The sequence below is a fragment of the Zootoca vivipara genome, chromosome 8 (genome assembly GCF_965207765.1).
Source record: "Zootoca vivipara chromosome 8, rZooViv2.hap1.1, whole genome shotgun sequence".
Lineage (NCBI taxonomy): Eukaryota > Metazoa > Chordata > Lepidosauria > Squamata > Lacertidae > Zootoca > Zootoca vivipara.
Window position 1 is genome coordinate 57,340,483 of NC_142591.1, and position 18,452 is coordinate 57,358,934.

The 18,452-nt window shown below is 44.7% G+C and overlaps 1 protein-coding gene across 6 annotated transcripts in view; it reads left to right on the forward strand.

Moving 5' to 3' along the window:
• The first annotated feature begins 6,150 nt into the window (after window positions 1-6,150).
• The window catches only part of HNF4G (hepatocyte nuclear factor 4 gamma), a 75,009-nt gene continuing 62,707 nt past the window's right edge, over window positions 6,151-18,452 (forward strand). For 2 of the 6 annotated variants that reach the window (XM_035124891.3, XM_035124895.3), the window contains exon 1: window positions 6,151-6,391. The gene's annotated coding sequence lies outside the window, so the exon portion shown is untranslated. Of the gene's footprint in view, window positions 7,067-18,452 lie in introns of all 6 variants that reach the window. The other 4 variants (XM_088675624.1, XM_088675625.1, XM_035124890.3 and 1 more) reach the window with 3 other exon arrangements.

Consider the following 18,452-nt stretch of genomic DNA (forward strand, 5'->3'; position numbering starts at 1 on the left):
AGAGTGGCACCAAATCCTGCTATGTTGCGGGTGGGGATTGGGGACCTGTTTATGGATTCAGGAAGGGGCAACAATTGAGGCAAGGTCTTCTCAGATGGTGCGTTCTCCCCGTATTTCACGCCTCCGTCACCTAACCGTCTGTGTAGGGGATACAGTCGTTTATACATAATTACCGGTAGGTGGGGAGGGGTGTTTGTGTGTTTTCAACATTTCCCAAACGATATGAGGTTTATATGAGCGCCCCTCACAAAACTGGACCATCACAGCATCCTCGGTTAACCTCTAGTGAAATTAGGCGTTTGGCTCTTTCTAAATCAAGCCTTTAAATGTGACTTTTTCTAAAGACAATAACACTAGCGAGAGTGGCTGTTGCTTAACTGCTGGAGATTAATTTCGCTTTAATTGCTAGTCTTATTTGACTGCTCCTCTGGTTATCCAGGACAGGGGTCTGCAGACTTCAGGCTTGCGGGGAGGGGGATCTGCGAGCTTATTGGTTTTGCTAGAACACCAAGATCCGCCTGGTGTCAAAAGCCAGATCCTTAAAAATTAAAGGACCCAGAGCCTACGGATTTGCTTCGAGTCCCAAGAACGGACCGGAGCTCGCAGTCTCTTTCCAGGAGAGAGGGAGAATGCCAGCTCTGGTTGCCCCAAGAGCCATTTAAAACCGGAGTGGGTGAAGTCATTTCTTTAAGCAGAGGCTTGACAGCCATCTGTCAGGAATGCTTTGATGGTGTTTCCTGCTTGGCAGGGGGTTGGACTGGATGGCCCTTGTGGTCTCTTCCAACTCTGATTCTATGATTTAGCGGTTGATACAATTGGAAGTCCAAAATGTTTGCAAATCAGCAACTAGCTATAGAGCCAGATCTACCTTGCGGACATTCTGAAGATACAGTATCTAATGAAGAGAAGGGGATACAAAATAGCGTGATTAGACTCCATACAGGATCCCTTGGAAGGCGGAAGTCAATTCCTTTGTGATCCATGGGACTTCATTGCCATGTAAACTGGGAGGAGAGGGGAAGGAAATAGGGCCGTTGATGTGAGTGGGTATTTAGTTTGCTTCTGTGATGTGTGGTTTCTGTGCAGTCCCAGTTGCTGACTTTCAAACGTTGTCTTTCCGGGGGGGGGGTGTATGTGGGAAGGTTCATTTGCAATCTCCTTTTGAGGAGACCACGAATTCACGGGGTCCTCGTGAAAGGGGAAGGGAACTTTTCAAGAATTCCTTCCTGGCGCTAGCCTGTTGTTGGTGTTCTCTATGAAAATATGTCCTTTTAAATGCCTGTTCCCATATCATTAAGAGACACAGGAAGGCTTCGCTAAACCCCGATGAATTGTCCTAAATTACCTTCTAACGCGACTGCTGCGACTAATAACCTAACAGTTCACGACACGTCCGCATTGTGCGCTGGTTTCGTACAGCACGCTTTTTGCTGCCTTGCGTTCCCGCAGCCCGATCCTACGCATGTTTGCTTACCAACAAGCCTCGGTGGGGTTTTAATACAAGCTGCACATGAGGCAAGTTGTACATAGGTTCGCGAGCTCCAGTTCCATAGGGTCCGGCTGCGTTGGCCCGCGAGCGCGCAGTTTGAGACGCTTAGGTTCGTGATTTGCAGACCAATGAAATAGTCCCGCGGGGAGATGCTTTGCCAGTCTTAGGATCGGGATCTCATTCGGCCTCCTTGAAGCCCCTCCCCACCCCCGCCGGCATCCCCAACCATTAAATGACAATTCTCCCGTGACCTCGCTTAGAAATATATGGAAACTCAACCAGCTGCATTCTAGTTAGAATTTAACTGAGTTGCAGAAAGAACTATAAATATGTACGTTGGCCCCCGCTATCAGCACCCGGTGCTCGCTTCTCCCAGCATATCCCGGCAGTGAAGCCTTTAAGATCTGCATCCTAAATAAAAATGAAACAGGTAAAGATGCAGCTCTCAAGAAGGCAGTGACGAGGCAAGTTTCACCTGTTGAGTTTATACTTCCAGACCGTTCACTTTTCTTCTCTCCAGGAACTCAGTTTAATTTCACGAAGTAGGCGATACATTCGCAGCCTGGACCCCGGACTCAATTCTGTTCAGGGGTTCATGGCTTTATTTAAAACCATACGGTTCTGTACAGTGAGCAGAACCAAACCCGAGTATAGAAACCTATCCCACCGCCAGCAAAGGTCCTATTTCTCCCAGGGATTTCTATTGCCGCCGAAATCCTAAAATAGACCGAGACCACCCTGCCACCAAATTCCCATTCGTATTAGTACAAGTTTAGGATCGCTTCCTCTAGTTTCACGTGATATGGTTTAGGCTTGGGATGGCAAAGCAGTAAGTAATGTCTCTGGGCATATGCAGAGTGCCTTCTCCGCCCCGCTGAGTAACGAAAGCCTCCCATCCATCTTGGCAGGATCCGGCTTTCTGGGGAAAAGGTAACGCTTGAAAAAGAGTATTTCTCTCTTAAACTAAATTTACCAGCGTCCCATCCCAAACAGCATTTCTTAAAAATGAACACCATTCGGCGGAATTTCAAGTTTGTCACGCGTTAATTGCCAAGTTTCTGAACGAAACCCGGACATCATTTGCGAGGATTAATGAGGCTTCCTTTTTCTTCCTCGGAACATGACCGTGTGTTTAGGATCTTTGTCAATATCGTCGCACAGCCTAGCCTAGAATTTGCTTTGCTGTTCTATCCTCTGTGCGTTTACACGGGATTAAGACTCCCCCGCGATCAAAGATACTTCCTCCGGAATAGAATAGAATCGCAACCCGAGTCCCAGTGGGACTTTAACAGGGGTGTAAAGGGAAGGGGCTGCGGATCCGGCTGAAAAGAAGGCGCTTCGTTGTGGTGGCATCCAAATATCTCCTCCCTTTTGCTTTTGCATCCTCTCGTTTCACACGCAGCTGAATGCAGCGGCAAAGTTCTGAATCAAGGATTTAAGCAGTCGAGCAGCCCTCTGCTTTTGTCAATCTTCCTAAAGTAGAAAAGCCTGTTTCAGGTTTAATTGTTGTTGAATGCCAGCCACGATTATCTTTTTAAAAAGTGAGTCAAGACTCAACCACAGCAGATCAAATAGCTATTTACTGCTGTGGTTCTGGTTTAATTCCGGCCACCATCCCGTTGGTAAGGCTTCTCCTGCATGTATTCGACACACACGAAAGAAACGACCAAGGCAGGCTTTATTTGAGGACGTTTAGCTCCTCAAACCTACACAACACTCTCCAGATTTCAAGTACGGAAAAAGCTGAGGAGTTCTGTAAGACCGGAAAGCCTGCTCATTGCCACGCGCCAAAACAAGCTCGTCCAAGAGAACGCGGGGTGAAGGGGGGGGGGAGAGAACCGCAAGTACACACACACACACACACACACACACACACACACACACACACACACGGTTCTTCCCCCCTTTGCCCCCCATTTGTATGTGTCCTTCCTCCCATGTTATTGGGGGGGCAGCAAACGACAATCTGAAAGAGTATGCATATAATAGGCCTCTAGGTCTGCGCGGTTCTCCCCTACCCATGGCAATCTGGCTAATAACTCTCTGCCCGAACAGGAAACTGCAATAAGCCTCCATCTTGAGAGATCCACCGCCCGATCCTATGCAGAGTTAGGCGTGCAGACTTTCGCTGGTTTCAATCGGTTTAGGCGCAGCCAGCTCTGCTTCGCCTGCTTCTTTTACATCCATTGCCTTGCTGAGACAGGGATCATGTTTAGCTTCCATTCCTACCTCAAAAGTCCTCCTCTTCCAAGAATACTTAGCTGAACATTCAGATCGTTTCACCTGTCACAGAATGCGCGCAATTAATATTCTAATGGGGGGGGGGCATTTGGTCTTTGACAAAAGGCAATGGCGGCAGCCCCCAAATTATGTGTGGCGCATCCGGGGTTAGTGCATCCTTTGCTGCTGTAGCTCAGTGCCTAAGCATCGCACGCAGAAGGTCCCGGGTTCCAATCCTCGCATCTCCCGGTAGAGGTGGGGTTGACCCCTGCCTGAAACCCTGGAGAGCCGCTGCCAGTCAGTGAGGACGGTACTGAGCTAAATAAGCCAACGGTCAGACGTGGAATTAGAAAGCTTCCTATGTTCCTGGGCAAAGCTGAGCTTCTCAATGGAGGACGAGTTTTATCTAGCAGGTAAGCCAGTACCATAGCTGCCAAGTTATCCCTTTTTTAAGGGAAATTCCCTTATGCTGAATAGGCTTCCTCGTGAGAAAAGGGAAAACTTGGCAGCTATGGCCAGTACAGTATAGTATACTGTATAGGCAGGAGAAGACGGGGCAATTGTTGGGTCAGAGCCGGACCCGAAGGCCTATAAATGCAAGAGATGGTTAGGAAAAGCACAACAGAGAACAATATCCCGAGAGAAAGAGAAAGAGAAAAAGGTCAGTCAGGCTGCAATCCTATGCGCCCTCAGCTGGGAGTGAGCGCCATTGAACTAATTGGCACTGACTTCCGAGGAGGCCAGGCAGAATGAGTAGAAGCCACTCCCAAGCGATGATGAATTAGGAGAGCAAGATTGAGGCTGCCAACTGTGCTTCCTCCTCGGACATCGTCTCTATTGAGGCCAAGTCTGACACTATCAAATGTGGAAATGATTCCACCGCGACCCTTCCAAGCCTCTTGCAGATTATAAACCGGGGAAATTGAAATGCTCCTTTCACTGAAAGTTACTCTTGTGAATTATTTGCGGCCGTTTATTCTACGGAGGGATCTGAATTTGCATAGCTGTCAAGATTTCCCTTTTCTCGCGAGGAAGCCTATTCAGCATAATGAAATTTCCCTTAAAAAAAGGGAGAACTTGACAGCTATGTGAATTTGGCCTATGAAAATGGACGCGAGCGTGTACAGTATTAGCTTTGGAGTGAGACAGAATTCTTGGAAAGGCAGTAGACTTTTAGGTGGGGGGCTGGAGAGGTTCGTTTGAATTACCGTACAACCAATTCAGCCTAGGCGGAACACGGTTAGGTCCTACTCATTTGAAGACAATGTTAAAATCCGCGCTTAAATTTATTTCTGGAGGGAAGGGTTCGCGTTTCCTTTTAGTACAGCCCTCACAGGGTATGTGAAGGTCAAAACAAGAAAAGCAGCGCAGTGCAATCCTAGACATGTCTACTCAGTCAGCAGCCCCTCTGAAGCCACTGGGACTTACTCCCAGTAAGCAAGTACTGTACAGAATTGCAGCCTTACTGAGTTTAATGTAACTTTCTCCTTACCGAGCAATTCACTAAACCGCAGCCCCAAAACAGATTTCACAGCACAATTATAACCATATATCAACTCAGACGCAAGTCCTATTGACTTCAGTGGGACTTTCCCCCAAGCATGTGGGGTTAGGATTGCAGTCTTGGATGCTCGCTAGTTTCTGGTGGAGGCGAAATGAGCTGCTTTTCGTCAGCGAGCTACAAGAATACGAATCACAGGAAATCCATGCAAGTTCTGTGGCATTCATATTCTGGACACAAATGCACAGGATCGCGCGCAGAGTCTGAAAACTGCCACCCTGCCCTTGAGAGTGAGCACTATTGATCGCAAGCGATCCTCAATTGCCTCGCTAGTACTAAAACCTTGGTGAACTGCAGGCAACCTCATGCTGAGGAAGCATGCGCGGGATCCTGTAGGTGACAGGAGGTCGCTATCAGTTGCACTTCCCTCCCCGCCTTTACTTATGGCAATCCTTCTCATTCCAACCCGGAGTCATAGCTGCCAAGTTTTCCCTTTTCTCACGAGGAAGCCTATTCAGCATAAGGGAAAATCCCTTTAAAAAAGGGATAACTTGGCAGCTATGCCCGGAGTAGATCCCCTCGAACGGAACGGGGCTCGCTTTCTAATAAGCACGCACGAGATCAGGTTTGGGAGACAGGACGAAAAGCCTGCCTGGCACTCGAAACCCCTAACCTTTCAATTCCCTGGCTAATTCGTTGGTTGGGAGAACTGCACTCTGCATGCGCTCAGAGGCACGCTCGCCTCCGTTTTTCTCAACGCGCGCTCGGTCGTCGAGCTCTAGCGGTCAAGGCAGAAAGCTGCAGGGGACGGGGAAACCGGGCCCTGTCGTGCGACGAGGAAAGGTAGCCCTGCGGCGGCCGCTTTCAGTTTTCCTCGAGGCTCCTGGTTACTGTTTAACATCCCCACCCACGTTTCAGTTTGTTTAGTAAATCGATCTGATGCCACTGGGGCTCCGTCTCTCGCCCCGTCGCCATTGCGCCAAAGTGAACAGATTCCCCTCCAAGGCATAGATCTCTGCTCGAAGGAGCTGGGCGAAGCCAAAAAAGCAGCCAAAGGCCCAAGAGGGAGGAGGAGGGAGACGAGAAAGTGGCGCGCTGGGGGCGGGAGGAGGCGTGGAGATGCTCGGCAACCGCTGCTAAACTGACCCGCCCGAGGGCCAAGGAGCAACTCGACCTGGTAGGTAAGTTTCATTCGTGCCGCTGGCGCCTCCCGGGAGAGCGAGCGCAGCGCCGCCCGCCTCGCACCGCCCTTCCTGGCCGGGACGAGACGAGGCCAGCGCGCAGCCAGATTCCTCCGCGTGCTGAGGGCGAGCTGTGCCAAAGCAGAGGATGTGACAGAGCGAGCGAGCGAGAGCAATGGCTTCTGGACTCCAGAATCTGGAGATCGGGGGTTGTGTGTCACGTGCCCGCCTTGCCTGGTGGGCAAACCTGCACGCCCACCACGTGCGATCCCCTGAACGAGCTTCGTATGGATGGGCTCTTGATTTGGGGAGGGGGCAACTTCCCTTCCTTGCCCCCACAAAGGGTAACTCGCCAGTTGCTATTCTGCTCTTGTTTTACTTGCCCAATTAATACTGAAATGATTTTAAAGTTCACGACAGACTTTAAAAAGAAAAAAGAGTTTGGACCTCCTGCAGCGTGCAGAGCTTTTCTTTCATCCCACAATGACAAATCACACACACACAACTCCTGCTGGGTGGGCACGGCGAGCACTCTGAAGAAGCAGGCTTCCCCGCCCAGTGGCTCCAGATAGTCAACAAAGAGGCGTGGCTTGAGACATTCTTCCTTGTTGATCACGTGATTACAACACGAAGACAAACTGAGGACTTCTGGTGGCAACCAGAGATTCTATACAGGTAGGGGATCCACTTTGGATGTGACACAGAGTTTGTGTCTGTAACAGATGCTGGGAGTGGGGGGGGGGCTTCCAATCACAACCAAACAGGACTTCAGGGTCCCAGTTACCCAGCAATGCCCCATATTTTGGTTTTGTTTCCCACTGACAGCACACAACATCCTGTGGGTGCTAGGTCTTCATTGGGCAGGATTGTTTTTTGGTGTGTGTGTGGTTCCCCATCAGTTTAAATAATAATAATAATAATAATTATTATTATTATTATTATTTATATGCCGCCCATCTGAGTGGGTTGCCCAGCCACTGGGCGGCTTCCAACAAATCAAAACGTAGTAATACATCAAACATTAAAAACATTTTAAAAAATTCTCTCTCAAGTGCAAACTTCAGGGTTGCTCTGAGCAAGCTGATAACCCAAAATGACACTCAATTCCTGAGTTCATTATTAGAAAGAATGCTACCCATAATCTCCCCCATTTTGAGGTGGAAGGTTTGCAGGAATAGGGATTTCTCCACTTCAGAGCTTGCATTGTTTCATGTGGTAATAAGCATGCATGCAAAGCCACATGCCACTGTTGAGCGCAGTATTCCTAGCTAGCTTATTTTGTTTAAACAAGTTGGTTTAAATCTGGTTGGTTAGTTCAAAATCAATAAGTGAAATTCAACCCTCCTTCTCCTCAATGCATCTTTATTATATCTCTATCCTGCCTTTTTCCTCCAAGGAGGTCAAAGTGGCATACACTCACAATAGGTTATTCCTTTTATCCTCACAACAACCCTGTGAGGTAGGTTGGGTTCAATGAGCTTCATGCCTGAGCAGGGATTAGAACCTGACTCTATTAACCCCATCACAATTACCGGGCCTTTATGCTTCAGCTGTGGTAGCAGTCAGTGGAGTGATTAGAGCAGGCACCCCCAAACTGCGGCTCTCCAGATGTTTGGGCCTACAACTCCCATGATCCCTAGCTAACAGGACCAGTGGTCAGGGATGATGGGAATTGTAGTCCAAAACATCTGGAGGGCCGAAGTTTGGGGATGCCTGGATTAGAGTGTTAGACTAGAACCAAAGAGGCCAGGATTTAAATCACTCGGCCATGAAGCTCATTGCATGACCCTGGGCCAGTCACCTCAGCCTAGCCTCCCTCACAGGGTTGCTGTGAGGATTAAATGCAGAAACAGAATCGTGTTCACCACCTTAAGCTGATTCAAGGAAAGGTAATAATAATAACAGCAACAAATGGATGGGACTTCTGCACCTTTAATAGCTGTGTTTCAGCAGAGTTTCAGCACAGCTATTAAAGATGCAGAAACCCTGTTCTTCTGTTTTCCTTTTGCCCAGCAACCCTATGCTGCACTCTTTTTCAGCCATGTTACTGTATTTCTTGGGTTGCTAACCCCAACTTTCCTACCTTCTAGGATTGGTTTCCTAGTTTTAAGCCTGCTCCACAAAGTACTTCTGTCCTTAGGGCTTTGGTGTGGTTTTAATTCCAGCCAAAAACACAATTTCATCAGGCATGTGGTGCTATGTTGAGAAAGCTGAACCTGCTTTCCAAATCTCCTCTTTGACAAAACTGATTATGATGACCCGGAATCGGCTCACTTGTTGGCAACAGAGTTAAACACAGTAAGCAGTACCTAATAAATTACTGTGTGTCCTATGCACACCTGCATAGATGTATGCCCATTCAGTTTAAGGGGGCTTATTCCAAGGTAAATGGGAACAGAATTGTGGCCCTAGATGCATTTTACAGCCTAATCCTGTGCATGGTTACTCTGAAATAAGCCATACTGTGTTCAACAGGGGTTTACTGTTAGGGATGTGTGGATAGGATTATAGCCTTAAAGTATGATGTTTGCATTTTATGCAATATACACAAGGAGGGGGGGGGGAACCATGACAATGAAATATTCTGTTAAAGCCAGATACGGGGAGAATATTGTGAACATTTTATTGATAATCCCTTTCTCTGTTTCTCTTCCCGTGTGTGTGTGTGTGTGTGTGTGTAAAGGGAGTTAAGGTGGAAAGCACTTAAAATGCTCTTTTGTAACCTGCTCCATACTTCCCATGATTCCTCTGTCGCTCTGCAGCTTTGAGGAAGGAAAAAAAAAACACAGTTAAAAATGCTGTTTTCATTGCCTGGTACTCAATTCCCTGTCCCTTTCTTCCTGTCTCACAGATGCATGGCAGCTCTGCCTGAGGCACACCTCATACACATTAAAAAAATCAGGTGTAGGACAAGATCCCAATGCAGTTGCCTTGTTCAGAATGTTGTCTTTCATTTTAGTGGCTCATGCAACTGGAGCACACACACACACAAACTTCTCTTCCTCGTCTTTCTCAACTTTCCTTAAGTTTTATTGAAATAAATCCTATTTCCCTTTCACTGTTGGGTAAATGCAGAGTAGCTCGCCATTGGGTAAATGTTCTTTTCATTTCTGAGGCCACAGGGAAGAAGTCTGTTGTGGGAAGAAATCCTAGGTGGGGTGTGTGTCTAATGTAGAAGTTATCACCTTTGGGAAATCAATTGTGAAACTCCAGGGCTGTGTACATAACATGCCTTTAAAACACATCACTTCCCTCAGACTCCTAGCCAGGGCTTTCTTTCAGCCGGAACGTGCCGGGACTTGGTTTCGACACCTCTCAAGTGGCAGAACCTCAGTTAGCTATGTATTTTTATAGCTGCCCCTCCCTACCCTCCCTTCGCTACTCCCATGGCATCATTGCCATTATAAGGGTGTTCATGGTGAGTTCAGGCACCTCCTTTTCTAGAAGAAACAGCGCTGCTAGGAACCATAGTTTAAGGGCGCTAAAATTGCAGCTCTGTGAGGGGGCAAACTATGGTTCCCAGGATTCTTTGGGGGAAGTCATGTATTTTAATTGTGCCAGTAGGCGTATCACACCTCAGTTTTTTGAAGTTAGTATTGCTCCAACACTCTGCATTAGTAAGGTTTTATATCTGGGAAGCAGACTTCATATTCTTATGTATCTCGGGTTAACAAGGATGCTCTTAAGGACAAGGTAGGCAAAATACAGACTGAAGAGGAGTTCAGAAAAGGAGCAAAATAGATGGGGAAATTGTACCACTAGTTTCCACCTGCCTGGTAGGAATCAACAGCACTGTGAATAGGGTGGGTAATCCACTGCATTGTGTCCCCCCTCCCACAACTCAGAGTTTATCTCTAAAATTGTATTGCAGACCACTGTTCTGGCTTTCTCCTTTGCAGTCTGCCACCTTTGTTTCTATAGGAATGGTGTAGTAGTGGATCAAAGTCTTGAATTGGGAAGTCGTCGGATTGAATGTTGCTTCTGCCATGAGTTCCTTAGGTGGCCTTAGTCAAGCCACTCACTTAGCCAGGGGCAGAGGAAGGAGGGTGAGGTGGGTGCAGACCACCCCGGGTGTTACCACTGTGTGTGTGTGTGTGTGTGAAAAAATGCGAGCCGGCACTCACCGCGGGGCCTGCAGTGTGCCCGAGCCATGCGTCTCTCCTGGGAGAGACACAGTGGCTTTGGTGCGTGCAGGCTCCACGTTGCCCAAACGGCATAGCTGCCAAGTCCGGATCGTAAAGATCCGGGATCGGCAGCGCGCGCATGACCGGAAGTTGCGTGACGCAACTTCCGGTGGCGCTTCGCCCTTCTATGGGCACTAGAAAATGGCGGCACCAGCGCCGGAAGTCGCTTCCGTGCATGACCAGAAACATGTAAAAGCAACTTCCGACGCCGGCGCCGCCATTTTCTGATGCCCATAGAAGGGCAAACCGCAACCGGAAGTCGCGTCACGCAACTTCCGGTCATGCGCGGAAGCGACTTCCGGCGCCGCCATTTTCTGGTGCCCATAGAAGGGCAAAGCTGCACCAGAAAAATGGCCGCCGGGAAGAAGCAAATTAAAGGGACAATGTCGGGATTTTCCGCCAAACGGGAGACCGCCGGGAAACGGTAAGCAAAAAGGGGTTTTCCCGGCGGATACGGGATACTTGGCAGCTATGCCAAACGGTCCACTGTAGGGCAGCTGAGTGGGAGGAGGCACACAGACTCCGGCGGCCCCTATGGACGGCTCGCCCTGCCCTGCCCCTGGGCATGCCACCCCAGGCTCCCGATGGCTTCCTCCACCGCTGCACTTAGCCTCTTGTCAGCTGCAATATGGGGGGGGGGGTAACTCTGACTTACTTAACGGGGTTGATGTAAAGCAGTGGTGATGGAGAACTCCTTCCATCCTGGATCTGCAGAGCCACAGGTTCCCCACCCTTGTTGTAAGGATCAAAATTAGATGAGGCATGTAAAGTGCTTTGAGCACTTGAAAGCACTATAAGAATAATATTGGAGCTTCTGCAGGATAGAAGGAAGCAATGCATTTGGAAGGCATTCCAAACCTCAACTCTTTTTGCACTTGGTTGCAAGTGAACAGAGGACCTGAAACTGAATCCGCAAAATGTTGACCCTCTTGTTTAGCTTAGTGACATGAAGTACCGTATGTATGAATATAACAGTGCTTTCTAGCAACACTTCTTTCCCTTTATACTGCACTTTCAGTATAGTTACATAAAATTACTTGTTAATTGTTCATTCCAGAATAGCAGAGAGATGCTACTAAATATATTACTGTATTGTGTACTGCAATACTGAAAATAAGTTATGTGTGGAAATCATATGCAAACCTGCCTCTTCTTTGTATCTTATGCAAACAAAGAACAATTTGTATCTCCATAAGTTAAAAGTGGTTTGTACAGAAATACTGTAGTATCTTCACAGTTTATCACATTATGGATAACAACTGAACTTATTTTTACTAGCTGATTAAATAGTTTTTACTCTGAAGTTAAGTCCCACTGAGTCAGATGGGGTATAGGTCTGTTAAGAACTCTTAGGAGTTCAATTTTAGACTTGCAGGCAGCAAATCACATGATTTATTAAGTCACATGATAGCAAATGAAAGAGAGGGATTCAGATGATGCGAGCCTTGCTTCAAGATTCCCTGAGTCATTGATCTTTTAACTTTAATTTTTCAGTAGTATTAATGGTAATTTTATAGGAACATATACAATTGTATAAATGTGAAGATTAATTTCTTTTTGACGCCTTGTTTAACTGAACCAATCAGATGTACAAAACCCCTTTCTTGCATCCCAACTTAAGTTGAAAAGCAGGTAAAGAGATTCCCTATTACAGTGACGCTAAGCATGAAATGTAAGCAGGGTTACATATCCTGTATCTGTTATACGGAACCAGTTCTTGTTGCTGCCTAATTTATTGTTTTTGATAGCTGCATTGTTCCAGTGCTTATGCAGAGCCCCATTGAAGGTAAGGAATGCTATTTTTTGGCGATAGATACAACTTATCACAAAGGTGAATTTTATAAGGTCTTTTATGAAACTGCATTCTCCTAGTAAATTATCTTGGTAGCATAGCATGCGGCAACTTCCAGCAACGCAACACACATTGCACCCACTTTTATTTGCATTGCATCTTATTCAAGCTAAGGCTGAAACGTGATGCAAGCTTAGAGGGAATAAGTTCCACTGAAGTTTGTAAGATTTAATTCTGGGCAAACAGACATTCGGTTGGACTGTGAATGTTTTACCATGGTAAATTAGCACAGATGTAATGGTGTTGGGGCTGAATCAAAAACAAAAATCGTGCTAAATTTTAGATCACTTTAGAGGCATTTTAAAATGTAATTCAGCAAATCTGATTGAATCAGGTTTTTCACTTTGCATTTTCATATATATATATATATATATATATATATATATATATATATATGTTAAATTCAGGTTGGAATAACACGTATAATGTCAAAGCTGAAATCTATCAAACTGAAAGAGCTGGGCTACATTTTCAAACCTTTTCCAATTGTCAATTTAAGTTAATTGAAAGCGAAAGGTCTTGGTTTCAGGATTGGGCCATTTAAACACAGGCGTGCTGCTTTCATTTCATAGAAGGGCAATCTCCCTCCACACACGTATTTTTAAAAGGTTCATTCATAATTCTCCCTTCACACTTCTATTGGAAATGACAGAATTCATTATTTTTGAGCTTCGAACTATTTTCCTCCAACTTGGGTGATGAATTGTATGAGATTTACTTCACAACATGACATGGCAGCCCTTGAGATTTTAAAATACTATGGGCTAGCTGCCTGCCCTTTGTAACTCCTCGGGAGAAAGAGTGGAGGGAACTTTAGACCAGACTGCATGTCTCACTACTCTGTAAGTAACAGGAATGGATTGCTATGTAGTGCTTGCAACAGTTTTGGGGGCCTGAGGATCACTGGAGCTCTAATAGGAAACAAACAGACTTTGAGAGACAAAGAAGCAGGCTCCCTTTTCCTGCTTTATCTCCAGGCACATAAACCAATTGGTTATCTTTCCCCCCTCCCCCACTTCCATATATTCGAAGCATATTCAATAATAGAAAAGCCAGTTAAGAAATTATATGTATGCAATAAGTGTTTGTCTTTTTAAAAATGTGCATATCGCCTATTGTGCTAGTGTTAGTTTCACCGGTAAAGCTGAATGTGCCAGAATACAACAGGTGAAGTTTATCATCCAGGTTTGGTTCTGTCCACATTGTGCCATAAGCAACCATCATTGGGCAAAATCCAGAAAAAGTTATGCACTGAAATCCTATTAATCCTTGTCAAATTTAGGATTGTGCTTCTGCATTTTATTTATTATTGGATTTATATCTCCCTTTTCAACTCTCAGGGCCTTTACAAACTTTAAAATACAATTTTAATTACTCACTCCTTCTCCTCTTCATTCTTAAGGTTATGGTGATAGAATCAACATTCTTGTAAGCACTTGTGCATTAAAGAGTGCATGTGAATTTTTCACTGGCCGTTGGCGGTCATTGGGATTGGTAGAGCAGAAGGCAGACAGACCAATAGTAGTGGAGCCAGAGCCATTGACAGTGAGAGCTTCTACAGCTTCTGTATTTGGAACAGGGTTGGGTGAGGACATCGTGCATCCTTCACAACTGGCAGAGCATCTTAGGAATGGACGAATCTGTCAATGTTGGCTTCTTTCAGTTTCTTATTTCCCCAGTTTCTAGATCTCCCCATTTCTGCACCAGTTTGCGATTTATTTGTTTTAAAATATCCTTATGAAAATCCATTCTGGATTTTTGTGCACATTTCTGTATGTAATTTTGCCTAACAGCATATTCTTGTGATATTCCCTTAATGCATTTTATATGTTATATTTACTAAAATATACACATTTGCACATTCCCACCCTTTTTACTTGCATTCCTCTTCACATTATTTGGTTGGACAACTGCATCACAAGTTTTAGAAAAGTCTGAATTTCAAAGGATAGCTAGCTGCGTTTAAGTTCATATATTGTTTCAGGTAGTGCAAATTAGCTTTGCTTGTATTAAAATGCAAACTAAGCTCTCCCCATTCCTAAAGCACATGCTTACTGTATTTTGTCTCACTTGCTGGATCATCACCTTGCTGTGGTGAGTGGGAAGGTCTCACCTGAACAAGAACATTGAATACATGGAGTAGGCTTTGCTATCAAAAATGATCTTGTGAAGCTCTTGTCAGAAGTCCCTACCAGCATTAATGAGCAACTTTCAACCCTTCGAATAAAACTCACCAAAAACCAATGGGCTACTATAACACTGGATGCTGTTGAAGACATTAGAGAATTTTTTTTATTCTCAGCTGGATGCCATTCTATCAGAGATTCCTAAGGAGGATAACATTATCCTCCTGGGTGATTTTAATGCAAGAGTTGGGTGAGATTTCAATCTGTGGAACTATTGGGAAAGAAGGAATTGGCAACAGCAACCAGAATGGAATCTTACTTTTGATGATATGTGCAGCGCACAACCTTGTTATTACCAACACACCCTTTCGACAAAAAGATAAATTTAAAACATCATGGGGGCACCTTTGGTTGAACCACAGACACCTCTTAGACTATGTAATAGCTTGAGTTGAAGATTGCTGTGATGTGCTCCTTACCAGAGCTATGAAAAGTGCTGATGACTGCTGGACAGATCAATGATCAATACGTTCCACGATGACTATCAATATTATACCTCAATACAAGTTTCAAGGAAGGAAACCAAGGTGCAAAATGAACACTCAAGCCCTTCAAGATCCCATTAAGCGGGATTGCTTCCAAATGACTCTTAAGGACCATCTGCTTTCAGAGTTCCCTCACTGAGGAACACTGGACCAAGCTAAAACATCCATTATTGCAGCCTGCAAACAAACTATTGGATACCAAACCAAGAAACACCAGGACTGGTTTGATGAGAATGATAGTGAGATTGAACACATTATTGACAAGAAAAGGAAGGCCTTTCAGATCTGGCAAAGAGATAGAAACTGCACCACTAAGAAAGAAACATATGCTAACGCTAAGGCTGAGGTTCAAAGAAGAACCATAGAACCTGGTGAATAAAAAAAGCTCAAGTGATCCCGCACTTAACAGACACTCTCCCAATTGAAGTGCAGAGTGTTTGAGGCCCAGGGAATTTTCAGTGAAACCAAAATGCTTGTTTACAAAGCTATTGTACTACCAACCTTACTGTACAGTGGTACCTCTACTTACGAATAACTCTACTTACGAATGTTTCTACTTACGAATGGAGCTCCATCCGCCCTCTTGGATGCGGTTTAGATAGGATTTTTTCTACTTACGAATTTTTAGATAGGGTTGCTTCTACTTAAGAATTTTTTCTCCCAATGCATTCCTATGGGGTTCGACTTACAAATTTTTTCGACTTACGAATGTGCGTTCGGAACGCATTAATTTCTTAAGTAGAGGTACCACTGTACGCTTGTGAAATGTGGACCACTTATAAGCACCATCTCCAACTCCTTGAAAGCTTCCATCAATTGTGTCTCTGAAAAAGTCTACATATCACTTGGGAAAACAGGTGAACTAATGCCAGTGTACTGGAAGATGCTAAGATCAGTGCCGAGGGAATGATTTTTCAACATAAACTTCATTGGACTCGTCATCTTCGGTTGCCTGATTATCGTCATCCAAAGCAACTATTCTATTCCAAACTTAAAAAAAATGGAAAGTGTAATGCTGGTGGTCAGCAAAAGAGGTTTAAAGACTTTCTTAAGGCAATTCTAAAAAAAGTAGGATAAACACCAACAATTGGGAAACAGTGGTTTGTGAGCGCTCCAATTGGAGAACAGCCTTTACCAAAGGTGTCATGGACTTTGAAGATGCTTGAACTCAGGATGAAAGGGAGAAATGTACTAAGAGGAAGGCACATTTGGCAAATCCTCACCGTGACCAACTCCTGCCCAGAAAACTATGTCCCCATGTGTGGATTGAGAATTGGCCACACTTACGGACTCACTGTTTAGACCGTGTTCATGGAAGACAATCTACGGTAACTTGGCTACGACTGATTGCCAAAGAAGAAGCTTATTTTGTACCTGATCAAGGTCCCCATGATTACCATTAGTCTGTAAAATGTAGAAAGAAAAGCTACTGTATGTTCTCTTCAGAGACTATTGCTGTGCTGCAGGAAGTTGGTTGTAAAAAAGGATCTATGGGGAAGTTGCCTTTTAAGGACAGACTATAGAATAAAGTCCCAAGGAAAGCCAAAATATTGGACTGTAGCCAATACTAGTCCTACTCAAAGGAGACCTATTGCAATTAATAAACATGACTAGCTTATCTCTTCAGTTCTTCTCTGAATATAACTTAGTTGGATAAAACCCTTTAAAAAAGAGAGAGAGAGTGTGTGTGTAGAGATATAATTTCCGTTCAGGTTCAGATGCATTTCTTTTGTCCTGTTCCACCACCTGTTGTCAAACAGGTTTTGCAGGGTTTTGAAACTGCAGCAAAATATGTTTGTCAGGGTGGTCATAGGATAAGGGTACAAACTATGGATACTGAAATTTCTGTGATACTTTTCTCCAGAGTACTGAAGGTATTGTCTATTGTCTAACCTGGGCTGTCCTAATTTTTTTTTTATTTTAAGTCTAGAAATTTCTAGTTGACACTGTCCATTGCCTGCCCACTTATTGCTGGCAAGGCTTCCTTGTTTGTGAAATTTTATTCTTAAGGAAGCAGAGAGCCAGTTGAAATGCTGCACAGTATTTTGTATTAAATCACACTGAAGACAGAGGCCTTGAATCTTAATCTGATGGCCAAATCTGCCAGTTCTTGTTCTCTTTGATGCAGGTAAAATGGTTAAAAGCAAATTTTGAAATGTGGGTGCTTTGTATCTTTTAGAAACTTGGCTGAGAGGTCCACAAATGGATCCCAACTTCTTGCAAAACTCAGTGTTGAATGTTTATGCTAAGTTGTTCCATTGTTCTGTGCTGTTAAGCAGTTAGGAATCTGTCTAATCTTCTCTGGGCTCCAGTCCATTTGTAAGTGGAATCGAAGAAGTGAAACTGACTAGTCTTTGTGACTGGGAACCTAACACACGGGGGGGGGGGGGGGGAGGAGACTAATAGTCCTGAAAAGTGAAACCAACTACGCTACTCCAGTGGCTAAATATCTATTCCCATACAGTTGTACCTTGGTTCTGGAATGCCCTGTGACTTGAATGTTTTGCCTCCTGAACGCCACAAACCCGGAAGTAAGCTTGCAAGCATTTTTTTAAAAAAAATCTGAACGTCCGACACAGTTTCCGAAGCTTCCAATTGAATGCAGGAAGCTCCTGCAGCCAATCAGAAGCTGCACCTTGGTTTTCAAACATTTTCGGTAGTCAAACGGACTTCCGGAACGGATTCCATTCAAGAATCAAGGTACGGCTGTATTATGTTTTGGACAACAAACATGCAGTTGGAAGTATCTAAATCCAGATAGCATATCACAGAGAAATGGCTTTTTACCAACATTTATGATATTTTTATTTAATTCTTATATGATATTCTTATTTAATTCAGTTTATTTATACACCTCTTTTCCACAGCAAGCCATGCTCAAGCAACAGTGAGCTGTGCCCTTGCAACAGATACCCACTTATTATCAAAATAAAAAAATTCCTTCAGTAGCACCTTAAAGTTGGTCTTTAAGGTGCTACTGAAGGAATTTTTTAATTTTGTTTCGACTCAGACCAACACGGCTACCTACCTGCCACTTATTATCAGAATACAGAACATTTTGCTGGACCTGGGAGAGAAATCCGTTAATAAATGAAAATAGCTTCTTTTTTTCTTTTTTTTAAAAACCCCCAACAAACACAGAATAGGTTCAGCATTACAAAGAAATAACCTAGGCTTCACTTTCATTTTGCTCTGTACTTATGTATAAACAAACAAATGAGCGTTACATGAGTAAATACCGTTCAGAGGAGGAAGAGACTTCTTGCCGGGCTAGGTGAGTGACAGCTGACTCCCTCCTTCCTCCTCCAGAGGGGTCCGACAGATCTCCAGAGGTTCTAGCTGCATTCTTGAGTG